Genomic DNA, 20186 nt, shown 5'->3' on the forward strand with positions numbered 1-20186 from the left:
CTCTCTCTCTCTCTCTCTCTCTCTCTCTCTCTCTCTCTCTCGCTGAGTGAAATTAGAACGTACCGATTCGCTTCCATTTCCTTCACTCTTCTCGTTTAGTCGCTTGCCGACAGAGTTTGTCCGTCCATTTGTTTGTCTGTCTGTCTGTTCATGTATCCGTCAGCATGTCTGACAGGTTACCTCGATTTCTCATACTTTAGGTCTAGTCTTGCTAGTAACATCCAGTCATCATACGCATACGCTTAAACTAAACAAAAGAAAAAATCGGCAGTCGATTCTGCTGGAGCCGTGTGTTGCCGATACGTGGAACACTTACGGTGATTCAGGAAATAAGAATCTTCAGTAGGGATGCTTGTTTATGACAACATTTTAATGGAGAGCAAATCTAGTTTTATATCTCCAAGGGGAGAGGTCTTATGTTGAGACTATATGATTATACATATATACGTATATATACATATTTATATATTTAGGTGTGTACATATATGATATACCTCTATTTTGCCCATACTACACACTTCGTGGATATTCAGGCCCTTCCTTACCAATACCTCTACACACCAACATGGGCACTTTCACCTGCCTATTGAAAATTATGCTCTCTTTTCGCTAGAATTCTGTCCCCTGCTCTTTTCACATGGAGGAGCCATTTGTTCTCGCTAATCTTTTGCCACTTATACGTATCTTCACATTTCTCCCTCTTTCAATGTTGGCTCAACAGTCCCTTTATATACATTCCCACGTTGCCTTCCACAGGCTTTCCAATTCTCTTACAGTTTTTTTGTACACTATGCTACCTATTCTGTCACTTAATATTTAATCCTATGTACCTATAAAAGTCAACCACTTTCATTCTCCCACCTTCCCTATACTGACATTCATTGCTTCGTCCTCTTGGTTTTCGTTTACCTTCTCGGCTTTCATCTTTTGCAAACACTTTCAAGTTCTGTCATGCGTTCTGTAGTTTCCTTTTACTAAACCCCAACTAATACTGTGTCCACCCCGTAGGGGGCTAGCGCCGTCAGTACACCTCTTGCGGTGCACTGTAGGTATTACTTAAGGTTCTCTACCATGTCCCTTCGGACCCTAGCTCCAACCCCTTTCATTCTCTTATTTTACCTCCATTCATTTTCTTTCTTCCATCTTACTTTCCACCCTCTCCTAACAATTGTTCCATAGTGTAAGTGTGGGGTTTCCATCCTTACACCTTTCAAACCATTTCAGAGTCAATAACCACTTCAGCGCTGAATGACTTCATAAGTCCCAGCGTTTTGCCTTTCGCCTAAATTATGGACTCTGTCTGTCTGTTAGTACTGTATCCATTACAAGCATCAATCATTTCACACTTTGCACCTAAGGCTGTTGTGCTTTTCTGGCTTTTTGTATCATTCACTGAATCGAGATATTTAATAGCCATGGAAACATGGCGGTAACAGTAGACACTGACACTACTTTTAAGTCCAGGTAACTGACTGCCATCTTCGTCATTGGCCTTTGCTATTATAACATTTTCCACTTAACCGTTGCGATCAAAATTTAATCTGTGTGTGTGCGCGCGCGCGTGCTTTTTTTGAAGCTTCAGTGATAGTAATGAGATAGGTATTTCCGGTCAACATACGTTCTGTTCGATAATATATAACTTGGGAATTCATATCTGAGTATTGCTTGCTTCCTGTCTATCACCTTGAAACATCGTTGCTGCTTTTTATAATGTCGGCGGCTCCTTGGAGCTTTTAGATAATGGCTCTTTGATCTTTTGTTTCGTGGATTTTCATCCGGCCACGTTGAAAAGGACCTGGAAAGATATTAAAGGGTAACAAAGCAGACGGTTGAATAAGAAATATTGATTGGGAATTTTTTTTTTTATGTTTGACGATGATATCTTGAGTTTTCCAAGCTGTGTGCATATCGGTTGTGTGGTAAATTTAGACTTTAAGCGGTACTTCATTAATGGAGACGTTTTGTTGTAGGGCCTAAAATCAACAATCCTTACAATGAAACAAATACCGAAGAATTCCTTATAAACCGAACAAATTTTAGGAGAGAGAGAGAGAGAGAGAGAGAGAGAGAGAGAGAGAGAGAGAGAGAGAGAGAGAGAGAGCTAGGCAGTTTTTGACAATCGTTTTAACCAGTTTGGTGTTACATTCCTCAACAAGCTGCGTCCTTTCATCCTGAGTGTGAATTTTCTTTCCTGAAAGGAAGTATCTTGATACTCTTTGTTTCATTCAGTTCCTCCTAATGTTCAAATGGTATTGTTTGTTTAGTTAGTTTAATTAGATTATCCGTCTTTGCGCCAGCACGGTCCCTTGCCCCCAATGCAGCCAGGAAGTGTGTTAAGGACTGATTACTTAGAAGATATGAGCCAATGTTTCCTTACTGTATTGGATTCTCTGGCCTCATGATGATCCATTGACCTTTACATTAGACTCATAAAAGCTTGTAGCAAGTGCCTGACCACTCATTTACGAGATGAAATTGCTTGTCCCATGCTTGTGTCCCGCTGGTGATCACGAGAGGCTGTGTGTCTGGCAATCATGATTGGTCACTGACCAGAGTCAACATTGCCTAACTCGGTCTTATCTCCCAGAGGCAACTCTGACAGTGTTTACCAAACGGAGCGTGATCATTTCGAATTCCTCCACATTTACGCGGTTTAACTATACGAGTTTTTCTGTTGTCTAAAAATTTCGTAGCTCCCTTGTTCAATTCACTCTCTCTGCCAACTTTCCATCTAGAAAACTAACATTAGAAATACGATAGTTGATCTGTAAAGATTGGAAGAATTGGTTTGTCTTCCTATGGCATGATTAGATGATCGCTCCTCGATTCCCGGTTTTAATTGTTTTCTCGGCGTGATGACGTAGGCACACGGCTAACCTTTCTTCGGTGTATGAGATTTGTTGTCCCTTGGCAATGTAGATTAGTCTGCAAGCAGCTTCAAGTGAAAACAAGTCGGCCTGCAGAGCAATGAACCCTTTATCTTATCTTTTTACAAATAATTATGTATTACAAGTCAGCTTTTTAAGCGCGTCATAACTCATTACATAAAGGAATACGAATGACTGATAAAAGATAAGCGACAAATGACGTCGTCAGCATCTTTGGTGCAACTTTTTCCCTCTGCCATAACAAAAGAGAGATCGCTGTCAGGAAATGAGTTCTCGTAAACAATCTACGATATATTTTTAATTCTTTTGTGAAAAGCAAAATAAAACAAATTAAATAACTCCTTTGTAGTGCAAACTGGGAAGAATTGAGTGGGTCTTTTTCAATCATAGAAACTATACCCATGACATCATAAACTACGGTAATGTAAGAAAGGGTCGAGATGGCAAGTCACGTCCTTAGGGACGTTAAGTACCGTACGGTGCCGAAGCTCGAACGCAGCTATATACGTATGTATCAGGGCCCACTCTATAATTGGGTCCTGATATGTATCTTCCTTATACAGGGATTATGGATGAGGGAAGCTGGCCAGGGCCTAGACGGTAGGCAAATTCGAATATGGAGTTAACCACATATACAGAAAATATGCAGATAAACGTTGTGTTATTATGTAGAAAGATATTTCACATTTCACAAAACAGGATATTTCACCTTACCTATATCTGCTATGTATTAAGATCGTTTTTGTTCATTACAGGATATTTGTCCTTTAGTTTATAACTGTGGAAAATGCAACAGCTCTTGATTTATTATTATTATTATTATTATTATTATTATTATTATTATTATTATTATTATTATTATTATTATTATTATTATTATTATTATTATTATCATATTAATGGTGGTAGTAGTAGTAGTAGTAGTAGTAATGTGCTCACTTTATGGAAGAAATTGAAAGATCATTTATCTGACAACAAGCTTTCATGAAACAGAATGCCCATACGCGAATCTAACAGCAAAATGAAGACAAACAACGTGAGTTCCAGGCGAACCCAATAACAAGCAGAAAGGGAAGCGAATACACTAACCGAAATAAATAAGCTCTGAAGTGAGAGCACTGGGGCGTGGGTCGTAAGGTAATTCGGCAAAGCCTGTCTTAAATCTGGGAGCGCAGACGCCCACTAATCTCGCAGGGAAAAGAACAAGAGACCCTTCTTAAAGGGGAATGTCATCGGGGAACGTGCGTAATGTATTTTATGTTACACATTGCCTGTCAATTAAATCCGTCGACAAGGTTAGACAGCGGTTATATATGTATGATAGCCCGTAGGGAAGTAGCGCCGTCAGTGTATCCCACGCGGTGCACTGCAGGCATTGCTCAAGGTTCTTAGCAGCGTCCCTTCGGCCCCAGCCTGCAACCCTTTTCATTCCTTTTACTGGACCTCTATCCATGTTCTTTTTCTTCCATTTTACTTTCCACTTCTAACAATTCATTCATAGTGCAACTGCGAGGCTCTCTTCCCGTTACACCTTTCAAGCTTTTTTTTTACTCTGCTTCCATTTCAGCCCTGAATGACCCCATAGGTCTCAGCGCTTGACCTTTGACCTAAATTCTATATTCTGTTATATCATGTATGCAAGTTACAAATGACTATGTTTTAACTGTCTTTCCTCAAGATACCGCAACACTGGTTTTGATAAGTTTTAAATGGGAGGACCGAAGAAGATTTTTCGTTGCTCTGAGACAGATGTAGATTCGGATGCTGAACAGGAATTTTATTTAGCTTGACATATTTATTTTATTATTTGTTTTATTTGTTTATTTTATGTTATTAAACAATAATAATAATAATAATAATAATAATAATAATAATAATAATAATAATAATAATAATAATAATAATATATTATTATATTAATTATTAATCTTATTATTATTATTATTATTATTATTATTATATTATTATTATTATTATTATTATTATTATTATTATTATTATTATTATTTGTGACGGATGCGTGCATTCTTCTATAACCTCGGCTAACGGTTTTATTGGTTTATGGTGCCCTGGTAACTTACTCTTTGACACGAATATGGTGCATTCAAGTTGGTCTTGTGTGTTGCGGAAAAGAACTCCGTTAGTAAAAAGTTAAGAAATCTCGAATAGAGATGTATTTTTTCATGCGTAATTCGTCTTCTCCAATGGAAGGCCAGAAGAAAATAAAAAAATAAATAATTTTGTGTAGATTCGACGAATTCATCAAGAAAAAATCAACCAAAATCAGGTTCTTGACAACATAAGCTCACTGAGCAGAGAGCCAGCATAATCGAGAATGTTTAAATATTATTATGAAGAAAAAAAAAGTGGCGATTAACATGATCAATCCATTACCAAACAAGGGAACTTCAACCTCTGCAGAGCGAGCAGTGGAAGGGTGAGGTAATTGTATATGCAGAGCATTATCTGTCATAATGTAACGTAATGAGACCCGCTAAGAATAATGGGCTAAGTGCAGAAGGCGAGTTGTATATTTTTGTTCACATTGGCCGGGATCCAGAATACAGGGAACCGGGCGAAGCAAAAACAGATGAAATGAAACGAACAAGAAATAAAATGTGCTTAGAAAGCAACCGTCTTCCTGGAAAATAGGAGGCAGCGCGGAAGAAGAGAAAATAGACGGGGATACGCGTATGGAATCTGATAACAGCCACCGCTCTGGTTACAGAATGCATTAGTATAGATGGAAATTTACGAGACAGTGGCAACGGCGGAGGGACTCGTAAATTTCGCAGAGCTGACAACATCGCCGCAGGGGGCTGCCGGAGATGAGTGATGAAAATTCCGAAAAACGAAGATCTAGATGAAAATAGTTCTTCGAATTTGAAAAAATAGCATGATTGGGACTGCAATCAAGTTACGGACAAAATAAGAAGACTTAATTTAAAGGAATGGAATGTTCTATTCTGAGCCAACTGGCAAGATTGCTCTGCCGGAAGTTTCACATTCCTCGTGAAAATCCTAAAATAATTTCGTGAGGAAATGGGTTTAGTGAATGAAAAAGTATTGGTGTAAGAGAGCTGCTTGAAATCAATGGCTGATAACCAATACTTCTGAAACGTTAGGTACTGAATCGTTAAACTTCTAACAACAAAGAGATGAATATAAAATGAAGACAATGGAGTTTACAAAGTAGGTACGACCCCTTTGGTAGCAAAATAAACACAAGGCCTTCATACCAATTTCGAATGAAGATGCATTGCAAGAAAACAGATAAAGAAAAATCTGCTGGCGAGAACGAGATGGGTAGGAGGCCGGAGAAGCTGAAATCGGAGAGAATGCGAAGAATCTGGAATGTACCGTGAGTGAGGAACCCCACCCACGATAACGGAGCCGAGGTGACCAGCGCACGGAGTAGCAGCCTTTGCAAAGCTAGTGAAAGCGGTTGCGCTGTTGCTGCTGCTGCTCTACATGTTTAAAGCACTGACTTTCAGCCTTCTCTAATATTTTCTACACGGTGGACTCTTTACAGAGTCATTGGCATTTGAAAACTGACACTAGTTTCAGCAAGACATTTTGAGTAATGTATCACACCTATTTACAAGACATCAGTTAGTAGATCAGCTTTTGATGAAAGTTTACCTTGAGTTGGACAAACTAGATCTAATGCACGTTAAAGTGTTGCAAGAAGAGAAATAACGAAGAAGAGCAAAAGTAAGGGTTCTTGTCTGCACAAGACTAGTAGAATCTGACAACAGAGCCATGATGTATGTCGGTAACTTGCGTAAATGAAGTATCTTTAGTAGCAATATCAATCGCGGATTGGTGTCGAGTTGTAGTGAAACTTGAACGGGGTACCCAGATTGGTGAACTTGTATTGCACTTCTGTAACAGATATGTTAATGTTGACAGACAGTATCGTTGTAGCACGAAAGGTGTTAAAAGATAGCAACAGGTACATAATTCACAGCAAAGGTTAACATTGGCTGACAGGTTTCGGGAAGGAAACTCACCCACCCATACCATTCCATCTCTCGCCCGATCCTGGGATCAAACGAGAGAGAGAGAGAGAGAGAGAGAGAGAGCGAGAGATAGAGAGAGAGAGAGAGAGAGAGAGAGAGAGAGAGTATTAATCAATGGCAGAAATAATAATAAGTGTACGCCGGTAACAATATACGCGCGTGATTTTTAGCACCTGTTAGACAACACAGAATTGATTTTCGTGAAATATGCTGAATTTGATAGAATCGCAGCTCGGTAAAAACTCTCAATCAGGACATAATACAAACTATGGCCGACTTTCCCTTTGGGATTAATGTTTAGAATCCCATTTTCAAACTAAAAGGGAATGATGATAATAACGTTTTCTGTACAATTACACATTAAATTTGCATGTATATATATATATATATATATATATATATATATATATATATATATATATATATATTTGTGTGTGCGTGTGTAAATATGTGTATATATACTTACATTAACTTACCACATACATAATTGTTCTGTGCGATAATACAATTACTAAAAGGACCTCTTAAACTGGATGGTATCTAACGGAGTTGTATACAACAAAAAAATAAATAAATAAAAAAAAAGTTAAAAGCTTTCAAGGGCAAACGTTCCTCATTATCAAGTATCCGTAAAAAAATTAGGAGAGTTTATCCTTAGAAGCTTGTAACTTTTATTTTATAAATAACGCTAAACGCTAAATACCATCCAGTTTGAATGAGGTCTTTTTAGTAATATACATACACACATGCATTCATACATACATACACGTACAGCTAGGCGTCTGTGGATAAGAGCTGGAAGACCCAGACAAACTTGGATGAGAACTGCGAGAAGGGAAGCAGGAGATGAGCGGAGATTTGTGGAGGGGGATAAAGCATAAGAAAGACACGAGTACCGAAATTCCACAGAGATCCTTTACGTCACACGACGTTGAAAGTGGTGGCGATGATAACGTACGTATGTGCGTGTGTGTGTTCCAACTTTTCCGATTTCATGACAACTTTGTGGACTCCTTTTTTCTTAAGAAATAAAAGATTGTATTGGTTTGTTTTATAGCATCATTTTTAAGAACTATACATAGTCGCGGAATAAAGTCTAAAGTTACCTTTTCGGTAAGTTCGTCCTCCTTGGCATTAATCAGTAGAGCAAACCGGTGTGAAGCCAGCCAAAATCCATTAGCATATCGAACGAGCTTTCACAGAATGGGATGCAAGTATGCGAGATGTAAATTAAATTCAGAAATGAGAAATATAGTAAGGTACAGATAATGAAAGGCAGGCGAATGAAAGGATACATTAACACGTAAAGAAAGCCAACAACTGAACACATTTTTAGTAAACCGAAGTCCTTTTGTTGCGCCCCGATGTGGTTTAGTGCATCTGCTTCAACACTTCAAAGAATTGTAAGTTTTCGCGCAGGATCAGTAGTTTTTTTTGATGACATAACATTTTTGATGATGATGATGATATATATATATATATATATATATATGCTATATATATATATATCTATATGATATATATGCCAGTATATACTATAGATCAATATATATATATAGATATATATAATAGAAATATATATAATATAGATATATATACAGTATATATATATATATATACATATATATATATATATATATATATATATATATATATATATATATATATATATTATATATATAATGCACAGTGTGTAATATATATATATATATATATATATACATATATATATATATATATATATATATATATAAATATATATATATATATCATGTGGTGTGTGTATTTTTTTTACTTGCTTTTTCTGCTTTTTCATTAATAATCAACTCTGACGTAGGAATGCGCTCTCGAATATTACTCAAGTTTTGAGGGGTACCGCATGTCTGATGGTACTTTTTATTGACTTTTAATAGTTTGAATTTAAGATTTTGAAGCAAAAATGCCAGTCTCGGTATATTTTATTCACTCCTAATATCTGATTTTGAAATCAGGATCCAGCTTTGAATTGAAGGCTCTTTATGTCACCTTCTCTCCAAAAGTATTGCACCTTTTACTTTGTTGATAATAAACCCCGAAATCAAACTCCAATCTTGAATGTAAAGGTTGAGGAAGCAACACCTGACTGAAAAATTACACATTTTTTTCCAGTTTCATTAAGGAATTCAAAGCTTTCGAAAGTTTGCCTGCAATGTTCTTTTGTTAACCCGAATTTCAACAGCCTGCAGTTGATCAACTTGTATGAGAGACCCGTGACCTCTGGTGCGCTTTCGTATATTGCATCACCTCCGAGATTTTGTTGTCTGAAAAGGTTATCTTAAAGAATACAAAATGCAGATAAATCACTTTTGTGATCACGTTCAAGCAGGCCAGAGCAAACTTAACCTCTACCACTTTGTTCTTAGCTTTTATAACGCTTGGAAAATTTTATTTATCCAAGTAAGTGTACTTTTTCAGGTTGTCTCCCAAAGCACTCTGCTTCTTTTTCTCTCCTTTGTTTTCCATTTTGACGCCAGAATATCATTAGGTAACAAGAACAACCAGCTTTTACCGTTATCAAATATATTTAGGTAAATACGATGCAAGAAAATAAACTTTGGAAACTGCCCAAGATTGAACCATATAATTACTATAATTCCAAACCTAATATCACTCGCGTGCATTTGCCCGATGGTTTATATACGCTGCAATGCCTTTTCAAAACCTTGATTTAATTTGCTCTCAGTGTCATCTTTCAGAGAAAAATTCTTACATATCGGATTATCTAAAAGCTTTTAAGTGGCAATCTTCATCGCTGTAAATCTGAAGGCCTCGAAGGTGAAAAATGACACGTCGAGAAGCCGTGTAGGAAATTTCAGAGTTGATTTCGTAATTCTGTTGCAGCTATGTAGTTTTGAAGTTTCTTGTCTACATCAGGGAAGAACGTACATAAATTTTGTTGCTTTGAGAAGAAACTTTCACAGCTGCATTCATGTACCTCATTTTCGAGATTTTAAACCCAGCATCATTGAATACCGAGGATTATTTTATTAGTTTCTGTAAAATGACGTTACAGCAAACATGGTCATTGTTTCCGTGCCTATTATATATGTTTTTTTCCCGAAAACTTTTTTTTTTTTTTCTACCCTGGGAAGAAATCAGTCGGGCATAAAAACGTTTTATTACAAACGAAGAAAACGAGCACAAATTTGGTACTTGAGGCACTGGCATAAAAGGATCTTATTTAATTCCAATGAGCAAACGAAAACACCAAAGAAGTGACGTGACAGCCGGGTGAGCCTTAGAGGAGGAGGAGGAGGAGGAGGAGGAGGAGGTGGTGGTGAGTGGCAAAGGACGTCTCGATATGAAGTGACGAGGCTTTCGGTAAAGAATCGGAAAACGTGTTTCCTGTATTGGAAAAATAGGTGATCGACTCAACCTCCCGATTTGCCTCAGATTTCACACATCAGTGAAAAGGAGACGGCAGGCGGTTAGGGAAGGCGGTGCGAGTGCGCCGGGTTTTGATGCGATTGGTTTGGTTGATGGCTTTGAATGTCAGATAAATTTATTACGCTTGCGTTACGCGTAGAAACGCTGCCAAAGATGTTCTGTCTTGTGTTTCAAGATCTATTCAAACAACACATTTAGGTTTTGAATAAAAAAATAAACTGGAATGGATTGTTCAAAGGAAGTCAAATGCTTAAGGATCAGATATTCATACAGCAACCCCACCGTTTTTATATTATCCATTCCAGTTTATTTTTTTATTTAAAACCTAAATGTTTTGTTTGAATATATACATATATATATATTATATATATATATATATAGATATATATGTATAAATATAAATTCGCCATTACCCAGACCCTCTTGCTATAAAAGACATTGCTGTAAAGCTAAGCTCACCCATATCACTCACCTACTTTTGTCTTGTTATAAGTGATGACAAAGGAAGCTCGAAAACCAAACTTCTGCCTAAGATAAAGTAATGCGGAGCTGTCACCGAACCTTCACATGGCGACGGTGAAGGGGATTTCCCGAGCGTCTTGAAACACCTGGTCATTCACACTCACAGACACTTCTTGGTTGACATGGGATCTGAATCAATGAAGAAATGGCTCCATTGTGCGTTACTGCTCATAGTGTGTGCTCAAGTTTTTACATCCAACGCACGTTTCCTGGTAACCCACCCCCCCGCAGCCTCCATCTTCTCCAGTGCCACAGACCCCTCCGACCCTTCCTCCAGACAGAGGCGTCACCCCCCGGGTACTTTCACACTCCCCTCCCCCCACACCCCCCATCATTTAGTTTTCATTGGTAAAGATCACACTTCACAGATATGTCTTGAAATACGTCATTGTAAATGGCCGTCGACAATGGTTATTTAAATATTTTCAGTAGTATTCGCTCTGGAGACGCCCACAGTCATACCACTCAGCTTCGTACTATGGAATTCTTTTTTCTCTTCGGTACCTCCTGAACTATTCATCACTTCGAGAGTGGATTCTATGAACACATTTTTTTGCACCCTAGAAATTTCACACTTTTTTGCACCGTAGAAATTTCACACGTTAGTCATTCATTTGACTGGACACAAAATATCCATTTCTTCTTATGAACAAAAATAGCCTCTAATTAATAGGCGGTACATGAAGTCCAAATTTTGCTGCCTCAGGAGAATTTGACTTAATCAACAAACACTGGAAGGATTTTCAAAACTATTTGTGCAATGCGTCAAGAGCCAGGTAAATAGAGTCTCCTGCTCATTAGTATTTCAACTATTAGAATAAGACCCTAAAATTTGTACGATACATGAGAACGTTCTTAATATTTTGCCCGTAAGCAAGGTATTTCTGCTATGTACATAACACCGTTGTTGCCAGGAATTTTCTAAGGTGCAAGGAAAACTTTTTTGAAAGTGTGCGCAATATTATTCTCTACTGACAATTTCAGACATTTTTGGGGAACTTTTACGCTCGTGAAAGCTTATTTTGAATGGTATTAATAATGAAAGATGCAGAAGATACATATGAATTGCATATTTTTTGAAGAAAATACACAACTGTAATCATGCATTGGTTTAGACACAGCTTACAGAAAAATATTGACGTGGAAGATTTAATCATATATGAACTAGGGAAGTTTATTTGAAAAGCCACCTCAGTTACGTCTCATAGAATGTCATTGAAAGACAGTATTCGATGACTGGATACGAATGTGAACGCTGCCGAAAAGGTTTGACAAAAGTAATTGGGCTGAGACCTTAGCAAAGTGGTGACAGTGACTGAATGACTACCAACGACCGAAAGAAAAAGAGTCGACCCAGCCGAAACTGAGTGGTTGCTCATTAAAACATTGACAGTGTTTCAGTTGTTTCGTGACGTTTAGGTGTTCAGTGGATAAAAATCAATGCAATTTCCGATATGCTGAGTTCTCCTCGTTCAAAACGACCTTCGCTGTCGTCGCGCCTGATCATTCAGTGGACAATGAATCCCGATTTAACAAACCTCGGGCGCCGCGGCCAACCTGAAGAATTGCGACAGCCGGGTCCGTGAACAAATCAGTTAACGAGAAAGGATAAAAATATTCCATAGAGGAAGACACTATCTCGCGGTGTTAGTGAGGCCATATAGACGAAAGGTCGAAATTTCCTTTAAAGAAAATAGTAATAATAACGGGATCATGTGTATATATTGAATAGAAATCAAGTTCGTGATTCCTTAGGCAGAGAAGGGTGGCAATGAAGCTGTGTTGCACAATCAAAATTCGCCGGCGTAAGCAGAGAGAGAGAGAGAGAGAGTTTGATAAACCTGTGAGGATTTTACGTCTTTCACAGAGAGATACCCTCTCAAAACTTATCTTGGTCGGTTTGTTCATAACAAATGGTATTCTTATACGCATAAGTGTTTGCGCCATAAGCTTGAGAATAGAACCAACAATAATGCTACACAGAACGTAGCTACACCTGATTCCAGAATGTAGTCGTCCATTTCACGCGCAGAACGCACCACTGCAATGCAGAATCTAATTTCGCTCGGCGAATTTTTTTTTCTTTTGCTCCTATTGTTACGAGGCTGCTTCAGTATGCGTCTATCCTATCACAGGGAATGTTTAAAAATAAATCCTCTTTGTTGTTGTTCGCCATGGCTTTAGATTGATTGTATATTGATTAAATGTAATCCGGCGTTTTTCGTTTTTAGATCTTTGTGCAAGAGATCGTTTGTTTATGGCGCTTTCAATAACAAACATCAGTATTTCAGTCGTGTCGTTTTCCTTTATTTTACTGACGGCAGATTTTTCCCGGGACTTTTCTTTCTTTCGATCCATATATTTGAGGTCAATTGTTTTACGGTTATCAAAAGCAAGGAAGAATATTTTAACACTCGCGGTTTTCATTAGCTTCAAAGTTGGTTGAAAGATGTATGACAATGTTGTCCCTTACAGGAACGCCTCCAATTTGGTAATTAGATCTTAACCTTAAATTTAACGTTAAATTTTCATAGCGTTTGTAGTCTTTAACAAAGACCTTTACTCGAAATGTAATACGCCGATTTCCCCCTCTAGTGTTTCATTCAGTATTGTTGCAAGCGCCTTTTCGGGCCGCAAAATAAACCTGTCAAACTGTTTTCCGCTGTAGAATTCTTTGACCGAAACATGTGTTATCAGCCAGGGCTTGTTTTCAGTCCTGTGAAACTGTAAACCATGGCTCACCGAGCCTTTTAAAGAGAGAGAGGCGACTCTGTTTAGGTTATAAACCCCGCCATTTTTAAACGTCTCTTTTTGAATAATAATGCTCAATACAGTTGACTTTCTTAATTGAAATATCTCTGGCCTGATTACTATACGTATACATATTTTTAACGCTTTATTGATAATTCCGTAACATCCTTTTTTTATGAAGAAGCTTGCAGTTTATATGTGCGTGGCGTTTATCTACTTCAATGATTAGTCTCGCTTTCATTTTGGCCTGTTTCAATATTTTTCACTTCATACTTTGGAGTGAAAGCATTAGAATTAGAAATAAAAGATAATTGACCTGAAAATGAAGGGTCGGTTAAAATCGTGCCGTCTTCCTCGCTCTGATATGAATCGGCCCACACATTCTTCCCGACCAGGAGATGAGAGCCCTGAAAGTAATGCAAATGTTCCTGTCCCTCACTTTATTTGCATGTTACGGTTTCTTACCTGTTGCAAGTCAGAAACCGAGCATCAGGTACTGGTATTTGAAAAAACATTTGCACGATTATTCTTTATAAGAAATTTGAGACTTCATTGAACATAGTTTCATGATGGCTGAGATGATTGCATATATTGCGGCATTCATGCAGGCTGAAACGGCAGTTCCCAAGTTGCAGCGTTGTTACCTGTCTCTCATTGTCCTTCTAAGTTTTGATTGATAATATATGAGGCATTTTCTAGTTAAATGCACCGTGTAAGGGTGCCTTCTTTTATGTACTTAATCCTCACTAACGCTGGATTACATTTTGTTCTTAAAAAAAGGAAAAAGTTTACCAATAAACTACCAATAAATATAACATCTAGCTTTTAATGCCATTTTTACGATCACGAAGAAGTCAGCTCCTTTTCGTAGGGTATGGATATGTTCCGTAGTTGTCTTTCCAGACTACTTCACCAATTACGTCCTTTCGGCACCTGTAGAACTTTGAGCGATTACAGTAGGTGTTATTTTCCTTGTTCGAATGGCACTGCTTATACCCAGAAGCTAACGGCGTCTTGCGTCTCTTGGTGACCTAAGTGGATGACCCATTCTGTTCATCAGCCCTTGGTGATCGTCTTGTTAATCAGATCCTGTTCTTAGGTATTCCAATCCTGGAATGGGAACAGCAGTCATTCCGAGCTTCTCTTGTCAGTACTTATGCTTCGTTTATTTCCATTGAGAGTCTCTGTACTTGTCTGCCTTTACAAGGAATGTTTCCCGATACTTTGAGAGACAACCCTATAGCCTGGTCTTGTGCCTTATTAAATAACCGATATTTTAAAATATATATCAGTTATTTAGCATATGTCAGTAAAATGTATAACTTTTATGTGTTTTAAAATATATATTTTAAAACAGCTCTCAAAAACTGTACCTTGGTTCTCTCTCTTCCATCATTTAATCCAGCCTACTACAACTCTCATTCTCTTCCTATGCTCTCCCTTCAGGTCGATTCTTCTAAGGTCTTCCTGATTCGTTAGCCTGCAACTTTCATTGTTCCGAAGAATGATGACCACTTCAACTTTTCAGACTTATCATCCTATATCTTGAATGTTCACCATTGCTACTGTAGATATGAGAAACTTGATCCTGCTCATCACCACTTTCTTAGAAAGAAAAAAATGTGGCTTCTAAAAAATTAGATATCCTGGGGGGGAGCCTTTTCCCGTATTTGTATCCCTTCCTCAATATTAGACTGACATTTTCAAAATTATCACTCCAACATCTCTAAGGCATTAAACACTCACAGAAAAGGCCTCCTCTTCCAACGTTCTGCTCATGACTTCACTATTATTCTTTGATCTCCAAAAATCTTTGTAAACAACCTGCTGTTGTTGTTGATGATGATGGCGGAACTTGTACTCTCTTCCCAATTTCAAGTGGTGTTTTCGGAGGATCTGGCCCCTCCCTTACTCTTTCTCCTCTTTACCACTGACCTTTCGGCGTCAGTGACGTAGTAGTTGATGCCCTATAATCTCCGTTAATCAATTGCCATTGAGCCTCTGTGTATTTTTTTTTCAGCAGATACCTTTGTTGGTTATTTAACCCGGTACACGTGTTCTACCCGTCATTTTCTTTCCTTGCTTTCAATCACGAACTGTTCATTTCCTCCTTTTCCAGCATGTTCAAATAGAAATGAAGTAATTTAGGAAAGTTCACTGTTGTGAGAGATATTTTTATCAACGATTTCGCTGTGTACTGTTTCCTTAGCCTTATAGTCAGAATCAAAACTATTTAGTGGACAACTCTTCCTGCAGCTCCTTTTTCAGAACCTCTTTTGCCTGTACCAGATACTCAGTATTCCTTTTGGTTGGTATTATTTCAGCGACTACTTTGCTGAAGAGAATTTATTGCACCAGTTTCTAACATACTCTGGTTGGTTGGCTTATGTTAGCCTGGGTACTTGCCTGAAGGTGACTTGTAAGTGTGGTAAGATTTTAAAAGAACAAAGTGGCCTGGTGTAGACTTCTAGCCTTGGCAGCTAACCAGTACAATGAACGTTCTGTTGTGGCCATCATTCCCAGTTCTTTCGCTGTTTGAACTTCATGAAATCTAGGCTGTCAAGTTACAGCCAGGCAGTGGAGCACTTTAAGAGCTAAATGCTGAACTAGAAGAAAACCCCACGGTTGCCCTTAGAAGTATTACTTAGAGAAGTTTGACAGCAGTAAGGAAGAACCCTTCCAGTTGTTCCGTTCAGGAACGGTTTCTTTCCCTCTACGCGCAAGCCTTGGAATGTTCTGAATTCTCGTTACTCTTATTCATTCAGCATTCGATCGTAAAACAGGCTGGTTGTCTAATGCTGTCGTTCGACCCTTCTCTTTTTGCTTCCCTCCTCTTTGTCTTTTGGGCTTGGGATACATTTAGTGTTTACTTCGCCAGTGTCATCGGTCTGCTTGAAAATAGAAATAATTGCTCATTAGTTATAAATTAGTAGATGTGGGATTATTTTGATCTGTCACATTAAAAGTAGTATATATTTATTAAGTGCTTACAGTGAAAGGAGACACTTCTTTGCATTATGCAACTCTGTACAAGGAAATTAGGTCCCCTGTATACATGGGGAGGAGCTGCTCAAAAGACGAGAGCTTGTGGCATTCGGAGAGCCCATCTACGTTATTGGAGGCAGTCTGATTTAGGCCCTGACAAGATTTTACCAGACCGCCTAATTTATAATTCCAAAAACTATTTGAACGAATAAGTTACAACGCCGACCTCCTTTTGTTCTACGTGTAAAACGATAACTGCACATTCTACGAAAGCTAGCCGGTTATAAGACAACATTGCCATTACATTGGCTAGTTGCTTTTGTTAAACTTGCTCCGTCTATTGTGACATATGACCCTTAATAAGGAAATTGGGACCTGCAGCTTTAATTTTGAAAGGAACAATCATAGATTTATTAGAAGAATGGAACCAGACAAGGAATTACAAATCTACTACATGCCAGCGCTGTCCTTCAGGAATGATACGAGAAATAATAGTTTATTTAAAAATTTTTTTATCTCGTTTAAAGTGCGTTATTTTGTCGATAAATAATTTTTGAAAGTCAACTGTTAACATATACATTGCCATTTTGTTTATAGATTGAAATGAAGTGCATTACAATTCATGACAAAACTGGGCTTCATTCATTGACCAATATCAACTCCGAAGGTGTCGGGCAGTGCCTGGGGCTCTCTTTAACATGGCGTACCTTAGAAATTCATTGCGAAATGGAACGGTGAGACGGTGAAATATGATTCACATTGAAAAGAAACCTCATAACAATTATAAACACCGTGTTGTAAATGCACACGTCGCATTTGCGATACGTTCCATTTTGATCCGCTCTATCCCAGTCAAAAGTGACCTATCGGCTGACAACATCACATACACCTGATTGCACAGTTATCTACCGTAAGTAGTTTAAGGTCACTACAGCTTCTCGTTTATTTATCGTGCATGTCAAAATAACATAACTAATCGTCATATCCTTCGGCAAAAATCTACTGTCTAAATAGGATTGAATCTCTTTTGCATGACACGTCGTGTGCCAGTGCGGCCTCCGGAAGAGGATCGGAGGGAGATCGATGCTCTTTTGTTTACGCTCATTTCTTCACACTACGCAAGTGCGAAAGCTTATGGCTTTTGGCAGCAGTGTCAGTCAGTAGGTGTTGTGATGACGGACGTGGTTGTAGATGTAGCTGCCGTGAAAATGCATTTATGAATAAGTGTTTATCGTGAGGTACCTAATTACAGAGTATTCGGAAGCCCGCGTACCAACTCTCCGCGCCCAAGGTAATGCCTGTTCCCTTCAGGAGGAAGCGATTAGTTTAAAGTCATGAATTGTTTTTGTGGTTTTTAGTCGTCCCAAAATTTCTCTTTTGAGAAACTCTTTCGTGTGACACAGATTTCGAAGTCTCGGGAGAAGACACACCTTTCCTGTCTCGTCATGTCTAAACGATTCTCCTCCCCAACCTAACATCTAGTAATCATAGGCACATACGTCATTTAACTACCGGTTCATTGGTAGGTGAGAGAATGAAGTCAAGAACACTTCAGTTGGGTCATGGTGGTGGTGGTGGTGTCTGATTGGGTCGTTGGTGGTGGAATTGCCTACACGGTAGCTTAGGGTTGCTTATTCGGAGTCTGGGTTTTAATGTCAGCCTTTGAGACAAGTTTGATTTTGTTGATGTTTTCAGCACAAGGAATATTGCCTAGTCTAGTTTGCAAATGCGATAGCCTAATAGCTAATACCAGTAGCCTAACTTAGCTCTTGTCTACATTTGAGGTTAGCCTACTTAAGCTACCTATAGCATACCTCAGATTAAATTTTGATGGACTGTAACATGAAATTGTTAATTTGTCATTGAGCACAGAAGGAATTGTGGGTTGAACTAGGTAGGGTAGAAAATCATGTGGCTATAATCAAGCCTGTAGTATAGGTAAGGTGTTAAGTGTCCTTGCTACTACTATCTAAATGCAACACAAAACCAGTTTTGCATTAATTTTTCATCAAGAAACAATGTATGTAAAAATGTTTGATAGCCTACTATCATTATTTAGGATATAACTGTGAATTATTTATCATTGTCAGAGATACGGCCCCTAACAATTGGTAGGCTAGACAGGAAATGGGGGATGTGGTGAGCAGAACTTCATTGACATGGGAATTAGTCTTTAACCTCACATGTCAGCTTGACATAAAATATCAATCACTCCAGAACAAACCCTGTTCCTGCCAGATTCCCTTCAAACTTGGTAAATGTGTAAGTTAAAGTACCATTTCAGATTTGGGAACAAGCAAGATCTCTTTGCAATGAGTGCAAGTATGCTTACTTTCATGGGCATTATCCATGGGTTGAGGCTGTATTAGTTATAGTGTTTATGAGGTTATATGAATAAATATATAGGGTAAAAAACCGCATGGTACAGAGGTGACCATGTACGATCAATGTGTACAACCCCCAAAAAAGTACATTATAACGCGTCCTGACATCGGAGATGGGCATCAGACGCGACTTGTTGTTGATGAGAAACGGAGCTAAAGACCTCTACTCCGGTATCAGGACGCGTTATAATGTACTTTTCTTGGGGTTGTACACATTGATCGTACATGGTCCACCCCTGTACCATGCGGTTTTTTACCCTAGTAATCATACCATTGTTTGCCTGTGTGTCAGAAATGGGAGACTGAAATTAATTCGGTTATTTCATGAGATATAACTCATGATGTTGTCAAAGTTCTTGTGATGTTCCACCAACTTTATATTGACTCAGGGAAAATAAAGGTACATAAACAAAGTTAGCCTCTTTTGTTGTATAATTTATTAGTGGTTTTAAGATCCGGTTGTTTGGGAGTCTCAAAATCGTTCTCATGTCATATGAAGCTTGAGATTTTTGGGTGCCAGAAGGTCGCAAAATGTGATTTTCTTGTCAAAATAATATTTGCTTGATTTTGCTGTATTTTTATGGAAAAATATGAAAAGTAATCTAAAACTAGAATCACTCATGAAATTAAGAATTACATAAAATTAGATTTCATTAGTCATAGATTTTAGCATTTGAGAAAAACATTTTGGGTATATGGCTTCATTGCTTGTGTAGTCTTGCTGCTTATTGCACTTGGGGATATGCTTTATAATTCTTATGTACCTAGAAGCTTTTATTTGTGATAATAGGATACCATAATGATCAATTTGTCTTTTCTTGAATTGTTACCTTATGCGCTGAAAATATTCTTCCTAGAGTCCAGACGACTATGATTTTATTTAATTGCTTAATATCTTTTAATATCACGAGAAAGACTTTTCAGACATATTTACTAAGAGAGGAGGGGAGTTGTAGAAATTTCAGCAGTGATACGTGATTAACCACGGTGAATGGTAGCGTGTTAAGTATGTGTTAATATAATCATGAAAATACACCTTCAGTGAAAGTATTTGTATCTTATCTTTCTATTCTAGTTCAAAAGTTATACTTTTTCTCTAACCTGAGATATTTTGGACCATTTTTAGCTCTTGTACCTCACTTTCAATTTATGTACCGTACATACTGTATTTGAGTGTCACTTGATTACTGTTGGAATGGTTCAGAGTG

At 38.0% G+C, this 20186-nt stretch overlaps 1 protein-coding gene across 8 annotated transcripts in view; it reads left to right on the forward strand.

The window, feature by feature from the left end:
- Positions 1-20186, forward strand: part of LOC135224616 (serine/threonine-protein kinase D3-like) — a 459833-nt gene that overhangs the window by 56726 nt on the left and 382921 nt on the right. For 5 of the 8 annotated variants that reach the window (XM_064263793.1, XM_064263797.1, XM_064263801.1 and 2 more), the window contains exon 1: positions 17726-17885. The exons of 1 other annotated variant lie outside the window; for it this stretch is intronic. The gene's annotated coding sequence lies outside the window, so the exon portion shown is untranslated. 2 more of the 8 variants (XM_064263795.1, XM_064263794.1) reach the window with 2 other exon arrangements.

This window comes from Macrobrachium nipponense, chromosome 12 (assembly GCF_015104395.2).
Source record: "Macrobrachium nipponense isolate FS-2020 chromosome 12, ASM1510439v2, whole genome shotgun sequence".
NCBI lineage: Eukaryota > Metazoa > Arthropoda > Malacostraca > Decapoda > Palaemonidae > Macrobrachium > Macrobrachium nipponense.